Source organism: Schistocerca serialis, chromosome 2 (genome assembly GCF_023864345.2).
Source record: "Schistocerca serialis cubense isolate TAMUIC-IGC-003099 chromosome 2, iqSchSeri2.2, whole genome shotgun sequence".
In the NCBI taxonomy this organism is placed as follows: Eukaryota; Metazoa; Arthropoda; class Insecta; order Orthoptera; family Acrididae; genus Schistocerca; species Schistocerca serialis.
The window spans coordinates 344,345,413-344,357,455 of record NC_064639.1 but is presented as its reverse complement, the minus strand read 5'-3'; the positions used below and the strand labels follow the sequence as shown (position 1 = coordinate 344,357,455).

Sequence of the window (12,043 nt, the reverse complement as noted above, 5' to 3'; positions counted from 1 at the left end):
TTTGTAACTTGTGGCTAGCCGCTGGAAGAGAGAATGAAAGAATGAATTTTATTGGCTGCTAGCAGTTAATGGTGGGGGATGCGCAGAACAGCTGAAAGTTGGGCCGCCTTCCTACATGGTGTGAACTATGGCAGTCTACTGGTATCAAACATAGTCTTTAATCTGAGGAAGAAATTTCTGAGAATGTACATTTGGAGCAGAGCACTGTGAAGCATGGACTGTGAGAGAACTGAAACAGAAGAGAATCAAAGTGTTAAAGATGTTGGTACTACTGCAGAATGTTGAAAATTAGATGAACTGATAGGATAAGGAATGAGGAAGTTCTCTGCAGAATCAGTGAAGAAAGGAACAGATGGAAAACACTGACAAGAAGAAGGGTCAGGATGATAAGATATGTATTAAGATATTAGGGAATAACCTTAAATGTACTGGAATAGGGTGTAGAGGGTAAAAACTGAATGGGAAGACAGACATAGGAATACATCTGGCAAGTAACTGAGGAAGGATGTAGGATGACTAAAAAAAAAAAAATTGTCTACTGAGGAGTTGTGAACTGCCCATTGTAATGTCTGTGGCCATGTTCCGTGTGAGCTGGTTGCCTGAACCTATATAAAGCCAGCCATAGCCCACCGGAAGCCATGTTGCTATTTACATTTGCCTACATCTTACAGTGATACCACTACGCTCTTCATAAAAGACTGTGCAAACTTCAAGTACTGTGTTTGTGTTGCCCTTTGGGGTGGTAGCACTGGCACAAAACTTGTGCTTGGACTGCAATAAGTTTTCTCGGCATGACCTACCTGCCTTTGCCTACAATGAACTTCTCTGATTCCAAGTACCTGATGACACATTATTTCATGTGTTTGTTCCAAGTTCTGTAAAATAAATTTTGAGTGCAGTCTAAAAAGTTCCAATTTTTCATTTGTTGTGATGATTCAAATTCCAGTTTATAAACTGGTGACTTTGCAATATTTGGATTTTTCTCCAAATTCAAAACTCAGCAAAATGCCATGAGCTTTTGGATGAGTGTTATTTGGCTGTCTGCAATGGCTAAGGAGTACTCAACCTTAAGTTCATGGAAGTACACCACTTGACACAGTTGGAAGACCAAGGAAATATTATTTGCTCACACTGCTTTGAAACCATTAGCTCACACATCAGCATACTTCTTACAGTCTTCGTAATCAAAAAAACTATTGCGTGAGTAGGGTCTCAACATAACTCCAACTCAATATCTTACAACCAATACACAACTTTCAAAGCTCAAGTGGTAGAGCTTGCACTAAATAACTTGGCCTACCATGTGTAAAAATGCATTCTTGAAATGCATTCTTGTCCTTAGTGTTCAGCCCTCATATCTCATAAACAATTTGAGATAGCAAACTAGTTTTTGGCAAATGGTATCAGGCAATGAGAAAAATATTTCACCATATAGTTAAGAAGTGAAATATCCAATCTGCTGCAGTATCTGAGTAACTACAGATTTTTTCAGTAAAATAATGTAATTTTATGACTGTAGGCAGTTAGTGAAATGAGAATTAGTGTGCATTTGCCATGTAAGTGAAGAAATTACACTTTCTTTTTATTTCGAGAATGAGCTTTTCTTAAGCTATTGACTTGACTTGTCCTCAGTTACTTGTTTAATAAGAAGAAAGGTTAACAAGCAAGCAAAAAATCATTTCTTTGTTGAATTTTAGCATAATCCTGTAATGCCATGTGTTTTAAAAAGAAATGAATGACTTGTCAAATTACTGGTTGTACTGGTATAATTGATTAATAAGACTGTTTACAGATTCGTTAGCTGTTGATTGCCAATCCTGTTTGTGACTAGCCTTCCCCTCACCTATTGCACAGTGGAACCCCCATCGCCACCATTGTCCCCTCCCCTACAACACCGTCTGTGCATGTACAGGCCACATTATTTTGTGAACCTTCTGCCAGCATGTCAGATTACTGAACTGCATTAGATTTTCTATTCTTTAGAAAGGAATTACATAAACAAGTATCATATAACAAACTTGGAGATCAGCTGACTGAAACTATAAGCAAAGACCGACAAGAGTCCAGGAAACATATGTTGGAGAATCTTGACATGAAGCATAGTAGCAGAAAAGCTTGGAACCTCATAAAACGATTGTCTAGCAACTCAGCAGCTTCCAAGGATCAGGTTTTCATGACAGCTGATTAAATCGCACATCAGCTCACTTTGAATGGTAAAGCAACCAGGAACAGCAAGATTGCCACCTCGTATAAGAGGCAACAAGTTGCTGAAATACCACGTAGGTCATACTTCACTTCAACAGAATTGGAAGCTGCTATCAGTTCCTTGAAACCCAGGAAGGCCATGGTCCCAATGATGTCATTAATGAATTTATACAGAATATAGGGCCCATAGCTAAGGAATGGCTCTTACAACTCTATACTTTCTGCTGGTCTAAAAAGACGGTATCTAATCTATGGCTGAAGGTGAAAGTAGTAGCTATCCCAAAGCCAGGTAAATCAAGAGATGATGCTAAGAACTATCGTCCAATATCCCTGCTGTGCAAACTATATGAACATCTAATCTTGAATAAAATAGGACCACAACTAGAAAGCCAAATCATTCCACAACAAGTAGGATTCAGACCCGGTAAGTCTTGCACTGGCTAAGTCCTCTGTCTAACTCAAAACACAGACCCCAGTTTTGAGAAGGGAGAAAAAACTGGTGTGGTGTCTGTCGACTTATCAGCAGCATACGACACGATAAACCACACTGATCTCCAACAGAAGATACTATGTGGAATTTCAAGAGCAAAGAAGTCGCTGGAAGCCTGAAGAATGGTAGTGTTTTGTCCCCTCTACTTTTCAATCTGTATACAAATGACCAACCAACTGGATCAACAACAAGAAGTTTTATCTATGCTGATGATGTAGCCATTGCCTGCTAATCCAGATCAATCAAACAGATTGAGAGAAATCTAACAGATGCCTTAGAAGTTCTAACTGAATATTACAACAGGAACCAGCTTCGACCAAATCCAGCAGTGACGCAGACTTTTTTATTTCATCTGAACAATAAGGGAGCAAACAGAGAATTACAATTGGAATGGAACTCAATTAAACTTAAACACTGTCCAAACCCAGTTTATCTTGGGAGTCACGTTAGATCAAACATTGTCTTACAAGAAACTTGTAGAAAAAACTAGAGCGAAAGTCAACTCACAGAGCGATATAAACCGCAAACTTACCAACTCACACTGGGGAGCAAATCCTGAAATTCTACATGCATCATCCCTGGCATTGTGGTTTGCTCCAGCTGAATATGAATGCCCTGTATGGAGAAGATCAACACATGCCCAGAAGCTAGATGCAGCACTGAATGACTCATGTCGATTACTTATGGGATGCCTGAAGCCTACAACAAACCATGATCTCCTTTATATGTGTTCTAGAATATCCCCCCCCCCCCCCCCCCCCCCCACGCAGATCAGATGGCAAACATTGGTGATGACCGAACGAAGCAGGCAGTGCGAAGATAGAAGACATCCCCTGTACGTACATCAGCCAGCGGTGGCAAGAATTAAATCGAGGGAAGATATCATAAAACTTGAACGTCCACTAAATGAAAGTCAATCTACGACCAGAGAATAAATGTGGTAACAGAAGTTGGATAAAGGCAGCCTGAAAAGTTGGAACGTTAAAGAAAAACTTCTCGCTGGATCACAATTGGAATCGAGAGTCTGGAAGGGCCTAAATAGACTTAGGTGTCAAATGAGAAGATCAAAGGATAACTTGTTCAAATGGAGATACGCCGAAGAAGAGCCCTGACCTGTTGACCTGTCCATCCTTGCTGGCTCCATGCACTTTCCAAGACCTGCAGTTGGCCAACGATGCTGCAGTGAAGTGTGCTGCACACTGGAGAGAGATATGAGCCTTGCTATTGACAATAATGATGACTTACGATATGTGAAGATCATTAATATATATATGTATTTGTAGTCTAGTATATATAGCCTATTAATTAATTACAGATGCAGCTCAGACATGATTAAATAAATATAACAAAGTATTCCTGGTAAGAATAGTGTTAAGACAATAGAAACATATGATTGAGGGATACGTTTTGTAAATCAATATTTACTGTACTTGCTTAAAGTTTCTGTCTTAAGTCTATAAAACATTATATTTAAATCTTAAAACAAAATTCATGACATATTTACATACTTGGCGTAAGAGACAGCTAGTTGCTTTATAGCAACATCATTTATGGAATCAAGCAGACTGCGTAGTGTGTAATAAAATTTGTGTGGAAGCACAGCTGGTGTAAGCCTCTTGCGCATCTTCTGGGCAGCTATCAGAAGCCTCAGCAGGTGAATAGTTGAACGTGACCCATATGAAAATACATCCATAACTGCACTCAGCACTCTGCTTCCTAAATTGTACATGTTGACTCTCAAGCGATGGGATGCCTCATGAGAAATTTGCTTGTTGCCTTCTGCCTCAGCTTCCTAAAGAACAATGCATGTCATTAACATATGTACCAGAAGAGTTAAAACAGTGATTTTCAGAAATTTAAATTAATTAGATTACTACACTGAAACATTTATTCTGAGATAAGCTAAATAAAAGTGCAACAAAATAGTGGAAAAGACGTAACAGGAGACAGTTTCAGAAAGTTATAACAAAATTAGAAATAAATAATGAAGGCAGTTTGCTCCAGAGGCATTTATATTCACACGCAGAAAAAATATTAACCATTCTGTGGATATCAATACATTTTAACAAACGTGGCTATAAATGTTTCACCAATTGTTACAGATACTGTTAGTGAGTTTTAATAATGCAAGAGATACAGATTATGTATGTGTGTTGGCAGAAATATAGGCATGTGAACTTCAGCTTCAGTATATTTGGCTCCTGATGACATAAATAAAATTGCTATTTTGATACATTAGGAGAATGAGACTCTATCAATCTCAAGACAATAAGGGCTTTCGCAACTTTAAAGATAGCCTAATGAGATTTCGGCAACTATAAATAGTTAAGGAACTTACCTACACTAAAAGAATGTTCATCCATTATGTAATGGTAGAATAGGTGAAAGGCAGTCCAATGCAACAGACACGGTTAGAGAACCTCTAGTGTGTTTATTTCCTATAACAATAAAACTTGCAACTCAGTAACAACAGAGTGAGGACAGGTGGCAACTCACCGCAAAGATGATTGCTGAGTCACAGGCAGGCACATAGAAAAGACAATCACACTCTCTCAACTAAATTTTCAGTCGTAGTTTTGTCAGAAAAAGAGGGCACACACACATTCACACTGTCACTGAGACACAACTCATGCACACATGACTGCTGTCTCTGGTCACTGTGTCTACAGACTCTGGGAATCAGATCCAAACAAACCACTCCTCATGCCTCCCTGCCTCCTGTTGGCTGTTGCTAGGCTAGCGGCAAGAATTGGCGGCAGCACTGACTGCCAAGCTGATGGGTGTGGTAGGAAGGGGAGAAGCAGTAGGAATGAGGGAGTGGGGAAGCAGCACACGTACTCAGCTGCACCCAGCCAGTGATGGTGTAGGACACCTCAGTAAATAAACCATCTACTGAGACGAGAAAGAGATTTTTACAGCTTTCTTTTTTCCAAATTTCCCTGATGTCATTGAAATTCCCTGATATTCCTTGATTTCCAATGGCAACCCTGAGCTTGGCTTCCGCTCGACGTGAACCAAAATCCGATGAGGTTCTGGAAATCGTGGAAGAATACTTAGTGTTCTGTTTACATGTGTTTGATTCTTATAATGAATAACAAAATTAAACACAAACAACAGTAACACACTCCGACAGTCATTCTACTTGTCACAGAGAATTGCAACTTTTTATCAACCTGCCAACAGTCTGTTTGTGTATGTAGTGACATTGACATCCAACTGTGTCTTCTGGGTGATTAATTTTTTTGTCAGGTAATGCAACAATGTGTCTAATTATTTCAAAGATGACTCAAAACCAGTAGTTGGAACCCAGTATGCTGTGACTTCCAATGAATTTCTACTTTTACAGCACAACAACCAGTATTTCTAAACTCAACAAGGGAAAGTCATAGTGGTTGTTGCAAAGAACAGGACAAAACTATTTTTGTTTTGTTACTGACTAGAAAGAAAAACTCTAAAATTTTAGCTGTTATGCGGCAGTGGTATTGACAGGAAAGGGAGGAATAGCCCTCTGTTTACATATAGTTCTGCAAGCAGCACAGTGGTCACAATAAGTCAGTTGGGTTTGTGTTTGCTGTTAGAGTATATCAGAATAACTTTGTGCCATGAAAGTGTGTTTCCAGACTAAGTGAGTGTTACACCCTGGACAATGAGACAAGCAGCAACTGTAAAACTGTTGGTGGAGAGCTTTGATACTGTAGAAGATGCACCTACAAGAGAAGAGTGTGTTATTTATGAACAAATAAAGCAACAGTTGGCAAAAGAGGGTGCTGTAACAGCAGAGGTTATTAAACTCTTAATAAACAAAAAGGTGTCATAAGAAGAAAATGATAGTGTCATGGGAGTGACGGATGAACCAATGACACCAGTCGCCGATTTCCAGGGAGCAGCGATTCATCTTATCAGCCATCACCTCCAAGAAAATGAACGCAATTTGCAGATGGATGTATGGCTCATGTGTAGAAAACATGGACAAGAACCAAGGGAAAATGATGGCGATGTTGACCCTCCCAGTCTGTGTCATCCTGGATTAGCAACTGATATGGTACCACACCTGAAAATTATGACACTGTTGGCACAAAAACGCAATATAAAGTGCAAGGATGTGTCACAAAACTTTGAAAACTGGCTAAAACAATGCAATTTGTCAAACCCAAAAATTCTGCAGGATACGATAATTTTATAGCAAAAGACAGGAAAATGCAATAACACGTGACCACCCATTGAGACTTTGGGCACTGAAAAGAAAAAAGGACACTGACCCTAACTATTCACGGAGTTCAAAGCCACCAACCCCTGCGTAAAGAAAGTTAAATGTAAGAATAAGATTGTCCTTCGCAAAATAACCCACAAGTTAAAAAGTAGTTACTTTTTATTACCTTTCATTACCAATTCTCTGTCATTCACCAGCCACAGCTGGACAGACAGCGTCAAGATACAGCATTATCAAAATACATGAATACAACTCTGCTATGATAGTAATTTAGTACCACAAGACATATTTAAGTTATAAATTAGATTACAATAATATCACAACTATAAAATAGATTCAAGTATATAATGAAATTAAATATAACGGTTGCTGATGGAGTCATGGAACTGAGCTGCAGCTCAAGTAAACACTATGCTATTACCAGAGAAGAATTCTCCAATATTGTAGAAGGGTTGCTCTTTCAGCTTACACAGAATAGTAGTTTTATGGTAAAGACTGAATGTGATCAGCAGCATTAAACAGTTTTAGGGCCACCATTGGGAAGCTGTTTTGTGTCTTTGCTAATCAACACCTTGGCATGTTAATACTGTCTTTGTTGTGAGTGCTGTACTTGTGAACTTCATGTCTCTTTATGTAAATATCATGGTTTCTCTTTATGTGGAAGAGGCAGTTCAATATATACTGGCTGTAAACAGTCAGATGTAAATATCATGGTTTCTCTTTATGTGGAAGAGGCAGTTCAATATATTTAACTGTATATATGACGGTAGAATCTGTTCCCGAAAGAACAGTTACAGTGGATGACCATGCAGCTTTGCTAGAAATGACATGATAATTAATTGGACACCCTAGCTGCAAGCAGGCGTTGATACACTTCATTGGGGACATGTTGAAAATGTGTGCCCCGACCGGGACTCGAACCCGGGATCTCCTACTTACATGGCAGACGCTCTATCCATCTGAGCCACCGCGGGCACAGAGGATAGTGCGTCTGCAGGGACTGATCCCTTGCACGCTCCCCGTGAGATCCACATTCCCAACATGTCCACAACACTACATTCGTAGTGCGCCTAATAGATATTTGCCCATCATACTCATTACTCTTCGCAGATTAATCTACCAAGTCCCGTACGAGTTCGGGCATAGCGTGTGCGTTCGCACAAGAAGGTCAAAGGCCGGGAACCCATATTTTTAACTGTATATATGACGGTATAATCTGTTCCCGAAAGAACAGTTACCGTGGATGACCATGCAGCTTTGCTAGAAATGAAATGATAATTAATTGGACACGCTATGCCCGAACTCGTACGGGACTTGGTAGATTAATCTGCCACGAGTAATGAGTATGATGGGCAAATATCTATTAGGCGCACTACGAATGTAGTGTTGTGGACATGTTGGGAATGTGGATCTCACGGGGAGCGTGCAAGGGATCAGTCCCTGCAGACGCACTATCCTCTGTGCCCGCGGTGGCTCAGATGGATAGAGCGTCTGCCACGTAAGCAGGAGATCCCGGGTTCGAGTCCCGGTCGGGGCACACATTTTCAACATGTCCCCAATGAAGTGTATCAACGCCTGCTTGCAGCTAGGGTGTCCAATTAATTATCATTTCAGTTCAATATATACTGGCTGTAAACAGTCAGAACACCTAACCCGGTGAAAAGTGGTTTACAGTGGTCTGTTTTTTTGCTTGAAGTAATGATCCTCATTGCTTTCTTTTGCAGTAAAAGCACATTCTTGCAGCCTGCAGAATGGCTCCAGAACAGCCCATAACTGGTGTGGCTGTGGAACATTGCATAGTACACAGTTAGAAGGTACTGTTCTCGTACTATACTTTTCAGTTTCCCCAAGAGGTACAGGACCCATGAAAGTTTGGAACATACATGTTTGGTGTGCTGTTGCCAGGTTAATTTGGTATCAATGAGAAAGGCCAGAAATTTAACATCTGCTGCATTACCCAGTGCTTCAGTACTGCTGAGGCTGCATATCATCATCTGAGTTTTTTCTTCATTAATTTTCATTTTGTTCATGATAAACCAGGCCTTAGCTTCATTGAACACGACTTCTGCTTGTTGGATTGCCTGTCGAACATTCTCTCCTTTTGAGAACAAGGTTGTATCATCCGCAAACTGCAAGGTGTGCCCATTGGAGTCTATGTCATTTACGAAGATAAGGAACAGCAGGGGCCCTATTACCGATCCCTGTGGCACACCATGCTGTAGCTTCTTCTCACCTGAATCAGCTCCTTGCACGGAGACAATCTGTCATCTGTTTCTCAGGTAGGATTCAAGATCCCCCTATACCATATGTTTTTAGCTTTCTGAGCAGGGCATTATGTGGGATGCAGTCAAATGCCTTACTAAGGTCACAGAGTACTAGTGCTATAGACTCTTTGTCTTCAAAACCCTGACTTATGTTTGTAACTAAGTCAAGTACAGCTGTTGTTGTTGATCTGCCCTTCCGAAAGCCATGGTTCAAAATGGTTCAAATGGCTCTGAGCACTATGGGACTTAACATCTATGGTCATCAGTCCCCTAGAACTTAGAACTACTTAAACCTAACTAACCTAAGGACAGCACACAACACCCAGCCATCACGAGGCAGAGAAAATCCCTAACCCCGCCGGGAATCGAACCCCGAAAGCCATGTTGCACATCATTTAAGAGACTATTTCCTTCAAAGTAACTTAACAGTTATTCTTTCATTATCGATTCCATCACCTTCGCTAGTACTGGTATTATAGATATGAGCCTGTAGCTTTACACTTCATGTGGACTGCCTTTTTTGTAAACAGGCACTGTGCGTGCTACTTTTAGGAAGTCTGGAAATTCCCCTGCATGGAGGCTTTTATTTATTACTACTGCTAATGGCTGTGCAATTTCACTGATTATAGTTTTTAACATAGTAAAGAACATGCCATAAATATCAGGGCTCCCTGCAGATTTGTAGCTTTTTACAATTTTTATTATTTCTTTTGGATACACTCTCTTCCACATTACCATGCTGCAGTTATTCTCAAATTTCATAGCAGCTGCAGGATCTAATCCAAAGTCAGGAATTTCATCTACTGTGTTTTCCACTATTTTTATAAAATAGTCATTAAACTCATCTGGACTGCAAGAATTAGAGTGAGAGCTGGTTTTTTTCCTGTGCTCATTAACCAGGTACCATGCTGCTTTAAAAGGATTGTGAGCTTCTCCAATAAATCTGGTATTGCTTTCCTTCTTTGCTTTTTCTACTTCCTTTCTGTAGGTCCTTTTGGTCTGTAAACAACTAGCGTACAGTCTATCCTTAATATCTATATCTTTAGCAGCTTTAACCTCGTCGTTTAGTATTTGCATAATACATTTTATTTTGGCTGGTCTAGGAGTATACCACCTCTTTACTCTGTTAGTTTTTTTTCTACATTTTGATTTAGCATTTGAATATCTCTTGGGTTTTAATGGGAAATGTTCATCAAATTTCATTTTAAGGGTCTGGAACATGTGATTGAATGCAGAATTTGGTGGTAATTCATCAATTATTTGGCGCCAATCTATAGAAGACACTGTAGTTTTGAAATCATCTAAACTTTTCTTTGTAATAACTCTATTTCTGAATACATAATTTGAATGCCAGCTGGGAATTTGTTGTGTATTTACTGAGTTCGTCCATAACTTCATGATTGGTGATCTGCTAGTATAGGGTCCACCACACTTACTTTGTAGTCCCAACTATTTAGGTTTGTCACAATTGTGTCGAGACAAATAGCTCCTCTTGTTGATAGAGAGTTTCCTATAAATAGCCCATAGCTGCCTACTAAGATCATGACAGCTCTTTCTTTATCATTACCTTCTCCAATATGAATGATGAAGTCTCCATATAAAGCAATTTTTGTCCCAAAGTGCACTAGGTAACACAGACAGTTTTCCAACTGGTTGAGGAAATTTTCAAAATTTCTATCTGGGGAACAGTAGACAGAAACAACAATTAAGTTGACATCTGACAGTCCCAAAGGAGCTAATTCTAGGTCTAGATCTACACAAAATTTACTAAGGTCAATTGTACTGGCACTGAGTTTACTATTTACATACACAGCCACACCACCATGGATAGTAGTTTCTCTACACCATGCATTCACTATTTCTAAATATTCAATGTTTCTGTAGTATTCTGTTTGTGGTGGGGCTGGCCAGTGTTCACATATACATAATACATCAGGTCTCACTTCGTCAGCAAACAGTCATAATGTATCAAGTTTTGTTCTGAGGCACTGCACATTTACACTCGCTATAACTAAGACAGCATTTTCTTCAATGATATCATTTACTTTTTCATTGGAATGTTCTTGGCCTTGGGAGTTTATCACACTGGTGCACTGGGCATCCTCCGGAATAAAAAACGTTTTATCACAATGTTCTTCTGTCATATACTGTTGCCCATTATTTTATCTTTTAGGTCGAAATCAACACCAATTTTGAAGCTATTATTTATTCCCTTTGTTTCCAGTATTTCAACTGTAAAATTGTTGTGATTTCGGAAAGTGTTCTGTAAGAAGTTAGAGTTTCAGCTGTGGTGCCACCTCTTAGTTTGATTAGGTGGAACCAGACTTTTTGTCACCAAACAGCATTCCTTTTTCATCGCCAATACCTATTATGGCATTATTTCTGTTTTTAGTACTGGCATTCACAAACGTTTGTATAGTGGGCCTCAAACACTGTTCACCAGATTTTCCATTTTGTAGCACAGTCTTGTAAGATGTTTTGTTTTCTTTTTCTGTGTCTTCAGTGGTTTTCGCCAGTTCATTTTCTTGTTTCGCTACAGTCGAATTTCTTCTGCCTCCTCGCTTGTTTTTCACTTCTTGCCAGTCTGTATTGATGCCTTCCGAAGAGTTTTCATCCATCAGATTGTTTACGTCTGTATTTGGTTTGTTTTTAATGTGGGATTCAGTTTCACTGACACACTCATTGTTTACATTTGTACCAGATGCCACTCTAGCAATGTTTGGGTCTTCAACGTTATTTCTCATTGGAAAATTACGACGTGATGAATTTGCAGGCTTTTTGCTGCTGTTGTGATTGGTGATGGTGGTAGGTGCTGCTTCTCTGACACACTCCAGACCAGTATTTGAACTTTGCCTCAGATTAGCACTGTTTAAC

The 12,043-nt window shown here is 39.6% G+C and overlaps 2 non-coding genes across 2 annotated transcripts; one reads left to right on the top strand and one right to left on the bottom strand.

The window, feature by feature from the left end:
* Positions 1-7,805: 7,805 nt before the first annotated feature.
* Positions 7,806-7,880, bottom strand: Trnat-ugu (transfer RNA threonine (anticodon UGU)). Its single transcript has one exon. It is a non-coding gene; the product is annotated as a tRNA-Thr (tRNA).
* A 487-nt stretch (positions 7,881-8,367) lies between these two features.
* Trnat-cgu (transfer RNA threonine (anticodon CGU)) lies at positions 8,368-8,442 on the top strand. Its single transcript has one exon. It is a non-coding gene; the product is annotated as a tRNA-Thr (tRNA).
* The last annotated feature ends 3,601 nt before the right edge of the window (positions 8,443-12,043 follow it).